General features: G+C 27.0%; 1 pseudogene across 1 annotated transcript; it reads right to left on the bottom strand.

Annotated features, from left to right (window-relative positions):
* Window positions 1-1808: 1808 nt before the first annotated feature.
* Window positions 1809-4691, bottom strand: LOC111311968 (L-type lectin-domain containing receptor kinase IV.1 pseudogene; annotated as a pseudogene). The gene has a single exon (XR_016342695.1). The product of XR_016342695.1 is annotated as an L-type lectin-domain containing receptor kinase IV.1 pseudogene (transcript).
* Window positions 4692-9098: the final 4407 nt, after the last annotated feature.

Here is a 9098-nt window from a genome sequence, read left to right as displayed (position 1 = left end):
GTTAGCCTTCAAAGGCCCAAATTAGCAATCACTGTCATGCGACTTTTCCCCTCCTCCGAACAATGGGTATACGTAGAATCGTGATAAAAGTCATGTTTGCAGGTGTAGACACTGGACGGTAGAGATATAGTATCGAAACCAAATCCCACTAGTCGTTCGGGGCAGACATCCAAGTTAATAGAGTTGTAGATCAGAGGAACTTGAATCACGACAAATCTTATAGCGTGGCTTTAAAAGCATGAAAAATACACCTAATATATAACAATGACTATTATATGATAAAAAATAAATTTTCACAGTTGAAAGTCATGAATGGCAATTGCTCGAATTGGATGGATTTTTGTTCATTTGATTTGATTCAATTTAATTTAATTTTTAAAATTTTTTTATATTTAAATTTAATATTATATAAAATTATATTTAATTTAATTCGACTCAAAAATAATAAAATATTATTTTTAATATAAATATAAAATTAAATAAATATATGTATAAATATAAAATTAATTAATTAAAAAATAATTTTTTATATATATCAAGTTAAGTTTACTTAAAACCTTACTCTAATTTTGATTTTTTCTTTTATCATCCAATCTCACCCGATCAATACCTAATTTAAAAACAAATTTAATAAAAAAAATTAAATCAAATTAAAATTCATCAAATACAGATCAAAATACCTTCCTCAATTGAAAGAAAGATTTCGAAAGGGTTAAAAATGTCACAAAAGTTTTTTGCACGCTAAATAATCTTCTGTCTGTCTCATTACAGCCGACATTGAGTGAATTTAGACACAAGTTACAACCTACGTTCTTTCAATCTTTTTTTTTTTTTTTTTTTCAAAAATTAATTTTTAAAAAATAATTTTTAAAAAATATTTACATTTTTAAATTAAAAGAAATTTTTTATTATTTAGATAAGTTAAGAAAAAAATTTTTTATTTGATTATTTTTGAAAAAATTAATAATTTTAAATAACATTAATATAACTATTAAAATATTAAAAATTATTTATTATTAAATTATATTGAAATTATTTATTATTAAAATTATTAATATTTAAAAATAATTATATTTTAATAATAATATTTAATATTAAAATATTATGTTAATATAAAAAATACTTAAAATATAAGTATTTATTATTCTTTATATTATTTATTAATTTATTATAATACTATTTATTAATATAATCTTTATTAATATATTATATTTAATATAATTTTATTTATTTATTAATATAATATTACTTATAAATAAAATTATATTAAAAAATATTGATAAATAATTCTACTCATAAATAATTATTTTCAAAAAATATTTTTTTCATTTTTAAATTTGTAAGATAATTTTAAAAAATAATCTTATTTTTTATTGATTAATTAATTTTTTATTAAATAAATATTTTAAAATATAAAAATTATATTTCGAAAATATTTTCTACCGATTGGAGCCTAAGTAACAAATTTTCAGACTTGTAGATTGTAATAGTGCCTTAAATTATCTTGAAATTTCAAATTCCACGCACTTGTCCTTAATCACGAATCACCCACTAGAATAGGGTGATGACGGGTACCTAACTCCTCCAAACCCTTCAAAAAGTAATTTATTTATTATCTGAGAAAATACTAAACATATGTGAGACATGGTTGTACAAAATATTCTGACCAGCTCATGCTTTGACTTCCCAACTTGCAATAATAGCGTTTGTGGATTGGATTACCCAATTTTTTAAGGCACAGCCAATACGATTAATGGGATTTATGGCATTAACAAATACAACATCATTATTGGTATTGAGAAAGCTACTGAAAATAGAAATCAGGATCCACAGCAGACATTTTGGACTCCTTGACTGTATTAAAATCAAGTTGATACAGGTCGAATTCACGTTTCGCAATTGCATGACTTCTTACAAGCAACCCCCTCACCTGCCACGCGGCCATGGATGAGGAAGAGTGTTACTGTTTAGGGTGGGTTGAAAAATCAACACCCAAAAAGATACAAATGTACAAATACTACGTGCAGGAGTATAATAATATAAAGTAAAGAATGAACCTTTGCCTCAAATTTCTAATTTCAATGGCCAAGTGGAAAAAAAGAAGTTCATTGTCTGTTAACATCTATATGAAACAAAGCATTCATATTTGTTAAAAACTTTGAGAAAAGTTTACAATCATCGACCTCCTGAAAGTAGAGACTCAGCCACAGAAGATGAATGGGAGAATCCCTTGTAAATTGGAGATGTATATGACATGGCAAAATCATCAAAGCCTTCTCGATGTGCAAATGTTAGGCCACTGGAAGAGAGACTAAGTGATGATATTTCTGGAAAAGGAATATCTCGTTCTAAAAATTGAACAACGTGGCGCATGGTTGGCCTTGCTTCAGGAGCTGACTGAGAGCAGATCAATCCAAGTTTTAAGACCAACTCAACTTCCTCTGCTACATAATCTATACCCAAATTTGGATCCTTTGCCTCAAGAATATCACCTTTGTACCAACAAGAATACACCCAGTCAACCAAAATTATATCTTCTGTTTGAGATTGTGCTTCTATTGGCCTTCTTCCACAGGCAACTTCAAGCAAAAATGCCCCAAAAGCAAACACATCGGTACATGGTGAGGCTTTCCCAGTTCGAGTATGCTCTGGAGCAAGATAACCAAGAGTTCCCACAACATGAGTTGTTTGTGGATCCGTTCCATGATCATATAATCTAGCAAGGCCAAAATCTCCCAATCTTCCATTTAGTTCACCATCTAGCAAAACATTGCTAGCCTTAACATCTCTGTGAATCACAACCTGCTCCCATTCTTCATGTAAATAAAACAATCCTGATGCTACACCTTTCATGACTTTGAATCTTTGTCTCCAATTTAGGGTGACCTTTGGCTGGTCATACAAGTACTTATCTAGACTTCCATTAGGCATGTAGTCATAGACCAAAAGTAGCTCATTTTTACGCCGGCAATATCCCAAGAGTTGAACTAAATTCCGGTGACGGAGACGACCAATACTCACAATTTCTGCTACAAATTCCTTCATCCCTTGCCTCGATTCATGTGAGACTCTTTTTACTGCAACCTCAAGTTTATTGGTTGGTAGAATTCCCTTATAGACCCTACCAAATCCACCAGCACCTAATAGCTCCTTGTCTTTGAATCCTTTTGTGGCAATGTATAGATCTTTATACTTGAATCTATGAGGCCCATACTCAAGCTCCCAATCCTCAACAACTTCAGAAAACTTTCTCTTCCTTCTTATGAAATAAACTACACCTGAAACCGCTGCCAAAACCAAACTCACTAAAATCAAAGGCAGCCCGATTGTCAAAAGTCTTGTTCTTTTCCTTGGTCCTGACCGAGGAAGCTTGGGAAGTTGAGACAAGGTAAGCTCTTGCGCCTGACCATTAATCTTAAAGCTCCAACCCAAAACATAATGAGATGTGAGAACAGAACCAGTTGACGATGAAAAACCAACATACATCTCCTTGTTAACAATTGAAGAAAGATCACGAGACAAAGATAAAAGTGGAGTCTTGGGTTTAGGAACATTAAATGGAGCTAAAGTAACATCTGTTCTCTTCTCTAAACCATGGTATTCGACCCAAACTTGCATCCGTTGCCCACTGATCAGGGTCAGGTTTGTAAACTGATGGCTCTGATCCTCATAATATCCAGAAGGAAAAGATGTATCAGACTTCATCCCATTAATATCAATCCCGACATGATTGTCATTGATATCAGCAAACTCGTTATTTTGTATCGTATCGAGTTCTATAGCAACAACATGATTCGTAGCATTGCCATTGTTGGACTCATTGAAAAGTCCGAAATACTGGCTTGGAAGAACTCCAAGGAGGCCTCTGGAGGCTGTAATCACGAAAGCGATACCGTGACCGCTGAGAGTTGGGTATTCAGAAACAATAGCGAAGACAAAGGTGGTAGAGAAGGAAAAAACTGAACCGTTGGTTGGGTTCTTGAAGTTTACAAGCTGAGGGTAGAAAGCATGACCTTTTTGTTGCCTGGTTTCATTGGTTAGCTTTAGGATTCCATTGGAAGTGAATTCTGCGATGCCATCAAGGCTTAGATTAGCCGACCGGAATCCATTGTAGATGAAATCAACATCGGCGGCGGCTGTTGCAAAGTTTATCAGAAGAGTTAGCAGAATTGCCAATCTGAAACACATGGCCAAGTCTGCTTGCCTTATCTCGTTCTCTGTCTTTGTTTTTCTTTGCCTTTGTTTTTTATTTCTTGATCTTCTAATAGTGCTAGAGATCAGTACGAACGTTCATAGAATCTCTCACCCATCAGCCGTTCAAGTGCTTGAACTGTTACCATCGTAAAAAGACAGTAGCCGCCAAAAAGGAAGCTTGACCTTTACATTTAGAAAAAAAAACTTGATCCTTGCCTTTGAAGTTGCAGTCATACAATAAGAAGTGGGGAGAGGACCACCGGATTCGAAGCCAGTTCCCCACTAAAATTTCAAAGACCATTGAGACTCACTGACATCGGCCCACGTGCAATCAAGTGAACCATTGAAGTTTCCAAGAAAAAGGGGTTTTTTCAACCCCTGTGATCGACATGGTCGAGGCTTGGTTGCTTTCCTTTTTCGTCTGTCGTTGAGTTTTAAATTGAATTGTTTTTTAACAATTGTTAATAGCAGTATCAGCAGGAAAACTTGAGGCAAAAGCAACGATACTACTAATGTAGAAAATTGAAATATTTTATTTATGCTATTAAGTGGGGTTAATAAAAAAAATTATTTTAAAATTATTTTTGAAAAATTATAATTATAATTAACTATTACATTTATATAATCAACTATTATATATATAAAAAGATCAATTTATACAAAAAAAAATTATTTTTTAATTATTAATTTAATAAATTTATAAAATGAGATTAATTCATTTTTTTATTTAACTCTCTCATATCTTAACTCTGTTAAAATTAATGATTAAAAAGATATAACACTTTTTAATTTTATATTAATATAAGTAAATTTATCTCATTATATTATAGTTAAATTATAATCATTGAATAATAAATTAACAAAATAAAACTTAAATAGATAATAAATTCATACATAATGAAATTTAAACTTAAAATCTTAAAATTTTAAAATCTTCTTTTATCACTAAACCAAAACTCCATTAACTTTTTAATTTTTGAAAAGTTATAAAGAAAAATTTTATTTCAACCTTAATTTTAGCAACCATTAAACAAAGCTTTTCCTTTTTTTCTCATTTGATTTCCTAAATTTTAGGCACAAAAATCTTTTTCCTATCTTGATTAATGATTGTATGTGCATTGAAAATGGTCCTTGACCTTTGCTTTCCAGAGTTGATATCATTTGCTTATTATAAGTTAAAATTTCTGAAGCTTTTGTCACCAAAAAATATTTTGTGAAGCTTTGAATTCGTTGACATGATGTCATTGTTGGGGCTTGAAGATAGTAAGTTGGAATGAAATTATATATATATATATATATATATATTTTTAAAATAATGAATGAATGGATTGTGAAATTAATAATAAATTAAAATTTTTAAAAGATTAAGTTTATAATTGTAATTAAATCATAACAAAAATTCATAATGATTTTCACGAAATTAGATTGGTACGAAGCTTTTCTTCCAATTCAATCTGGTTTGATCTCATTCATCTTCATATGTAAGTCCAATACTTTTGGGCAGTTCTGCAATTTAATTTCATATTAATGTTGGGTCAATAAAACCAATATTCAAACAAGCCTAATCTTGAAAATTTCTGAAGTTGTCCATATTTAGTCCCCCAACTTTTCTCCATCCTTTTTTGTCTATTCGAAATTTGTCTTAATTTGTATTATTAGAAAAATGTTCAAACATTGCCGCAGATTAAAAAGTTTTTTATTTTATTTGTAAAATTTTTATAAAATTTATCTAATTAAAAATAAAAAAACGAAAAGTAAAAAAAATAAGAATGATATGTAGATGCTTTAATTAGCTTTTTTTATACAATTTATCTAATAAGAAAATAAATATCAAAAAAAAAATTGAGAAAAGGGAAAACAAAAAAACTAAAAAAAAGGAAACAAAAAATTAAAAAAGGGAAAAAAAGGCCTATTTTTTTAATAAAATTTATCCAATAAAAATATATACTAAAACCAAAACAAAACAAAAAAAAGTGAAAGAGAAAAAAAATGAAGAAAAATGAAAAAAAACATAAAAATGAGAAAAAAAAATTAAGAGCTCACAAAAAGTGCCACACCAACATCTCATTTTGAGTTTAAAATATTAATTTATTAAATTAAAAAAAAATAACTTTATTAATATAATACATGTATATGTATAAAATTAAATAAATAAGAAAATATATATTGTTTTATATACTTCGAAATGGTTAAGACAAACATCATAAATACGCTTTCGACTCGAGCTCGTTTTTCATTAAAAAACTCAACCCATCTCAAATCAATCTTGATTTTAAAAAATCACCTCTTATCAAAATGGAAATGAATCAAAGCTCGTTGGAAACATATTATTTTTGTATCCTATCAATTGATATATTTCGTTGTAAAATTTATTTAATTAAAAAATACAAAAAAAAAGAAAAAAAAAGGCAAACTGGGCGCTATATCGACACTTTCATTGAGTTTTTTTTTACAAAATTATTTTAATAAAAAAGAAAAAAAAGTGAAAAAAAAAAAAGAAAGCTCATTGAAGTACTATATGGACATCTCAATTGAGATACTACAAATTGTTTTACCCTTTATATCCATTGGCTAATTTTGTTATAAAATTTATTTAATTAAAAAAAGAGCAATGGAGGTACTACGTAGACACCTACAGAGGTATTTTCACAAAATTTTATTTAAATTAAAAATAAAATTGAAAGAAAGAGCAAAAAAAGAAAAATAAAAAAAAATTAAAGTAGCACATCGAAACTTTAAATGAAGGTCAAACAAAAATTAAAATGACTCAAATTTACATAGTGGATGGATGAATTATATCTTAATTATGGATAAATATAGTATCTTTTAATTGAGATATTAAATTATATATTTATTAATATAATATATATAAAAATATAAAATTAAATAATTAATTACAAATATAATTTAAATATAGACAGGGCAAGGTGGAAACTCATAAACCTGTCACTGACTCGATATTGATTTTCAAAAGAAAAAAAAAACCTTAATTCAATCCCAAACACCTATAAGATTTGGATGAATTGAAACCCATCATTTACCAGTCGTTTTGTTATCCATACCTCCATTTTCATTTTTCAAAAATTTTGTTTATCGATTTTTTGTTCTAAATTATCTGATTAAAAAATAAAAAATAAAAAAAATATATAAAAAAGGCAAAAAAAATGAAATAAAGTGACATGCATACACATTTATTGGTTTTTTCAACAATTATCTAATTACAACGAAAATAACAAACTAAGTCTTACATCCTGTAACTATGAGATTGACTAACAAAATTATTTAATTAAAAAAATAAAAGGAAGAAAAAACATAACACAATAAAAAAGAAAAGAAAAAAAAGTAAAAAATGATAAAAATCGAGTTGTCATTTGACATTAGTAATGATGAACTTAGCTTGATATCCTTTACTTAAAAAATTATCAAATTCAAAAAAAAGAAAAATAATTTTTTTAATCAATAATATTAAATGGTCCCACATAAAATGAAGAAAATAACTTGACATGTGGCATACTATTGGTATAAAGTTGGCAAGACAAAAAAAAAATTAAAACCTCAAAAATATTTTTTAAATATATAAAATAAAAAATAATAGAAAAAAATAAACATGTGGCATACCCTTAATATCAAATGGGTTCCACTAAAAAATAAATTAAAAAAAAAAGGTAAAAAGAAAGAAAGCTTGATATATATAAAGTGAGTTCACCTTTAAAAAAAAAATCTTTCAAAAAATATGTATTAAATATAAGAAAATAAATAAAAATAAAAATAAAAATAAAACAAAGTGACACATGGATAGCTTAATTGATCTGTTTTTTTCATAAAATTTATCCAATAACAAATAAATATCAAAATAAAAAAGATAAAAGAAAACAAAAAAATAAAAATGGGGAAAAACAAAAAATGATAAAAATAAAGAAAAAAGCTTATAGAAAGTGCCATATTGAAATCCAATATTGAGTTTAAAATATTAATTTATTAAATTAAGGTAAAAAAAATTATTAATATAATATATATATATGCATAACATTAAATAAATAAATAATATATACATATAGAAATGGGTTAGGACAAAACACTTTAAATACGTTTAGGTGCCATATTGAAATCTAATTTGAGCATAAAATATTAATTTATTAAATTAAGTTAAAAAAACTTTATCAATATAATACGTATATGTATAAAATTAAATAAATAATAAAATGTATACTATATATATATATATATATCTCTCGAAATAGGTAAGGACAAAGCATCCTAAATATGTTTATGATTTGAGCCTGTTTGTCTTCAAAAAACTTGACATGTCTAAAGTGAATCCCAATTTTAAGAATTGTCTTTTATTATATTGAGATTGAAACTCGTCGAATATAGATTGTTTGGGCATTTCTATTAATTAACACCTTTCATTGAAAAATTCATCTAATTAAAAAATACATAAAAAATGAAAAGAGAAAAAAAAAAGCCAAATGGTATGCCACATCAATAACCTTTATTGTTTTTTTATCATAAAATTACTTTAATAAAAGAACACAAAATGAAAAAATGAAAATAAAACAAAAAAAATGAAAAAGGAAAAGAAAGCATATTGGGGCACTATATGAACATCCCAATTAAGTCAAGATTAGTCGAATATGAATTGTTTTGTCATTCCTATTCATCGGTTACTTTCGTTACAAAATTTATTTAATTAAAAAAAAGGATAAAAAGCAAATTGAGGTGTCAAATGGTCATTTACATAGGTTTTTTTCCATAAAATTTAAGCAAATTAAAAACAAAAATAATTAAAACAAGCAAAAAATGAAAAATGAAAAAACATAAGATAGCTTGTTAAGACCTTGAATGAGGATCAAACAAAAGTCAAAATAAGTCAAATTAATAATATAAATACTGCAAATGTATGG

Source organism: Durio zibethinus, chromosome 1, assembly GCF_047325235.1.
Source record: "Durio zibethinus cultivar Kanyao isolate XHJ-2024 chromosome 1, ASM4732523v1, whole genome shotgun sequence".
Taxonomy (NCBI): Eukaryota; Viridiplantae; Streptophyta; class Magnoliopsida; order Malvales; family Malvaceae; genus Durio; species Durio zibethinus.
This window is presented reverse-complemented; position numbering and strand designations above follow the sequence as displayed.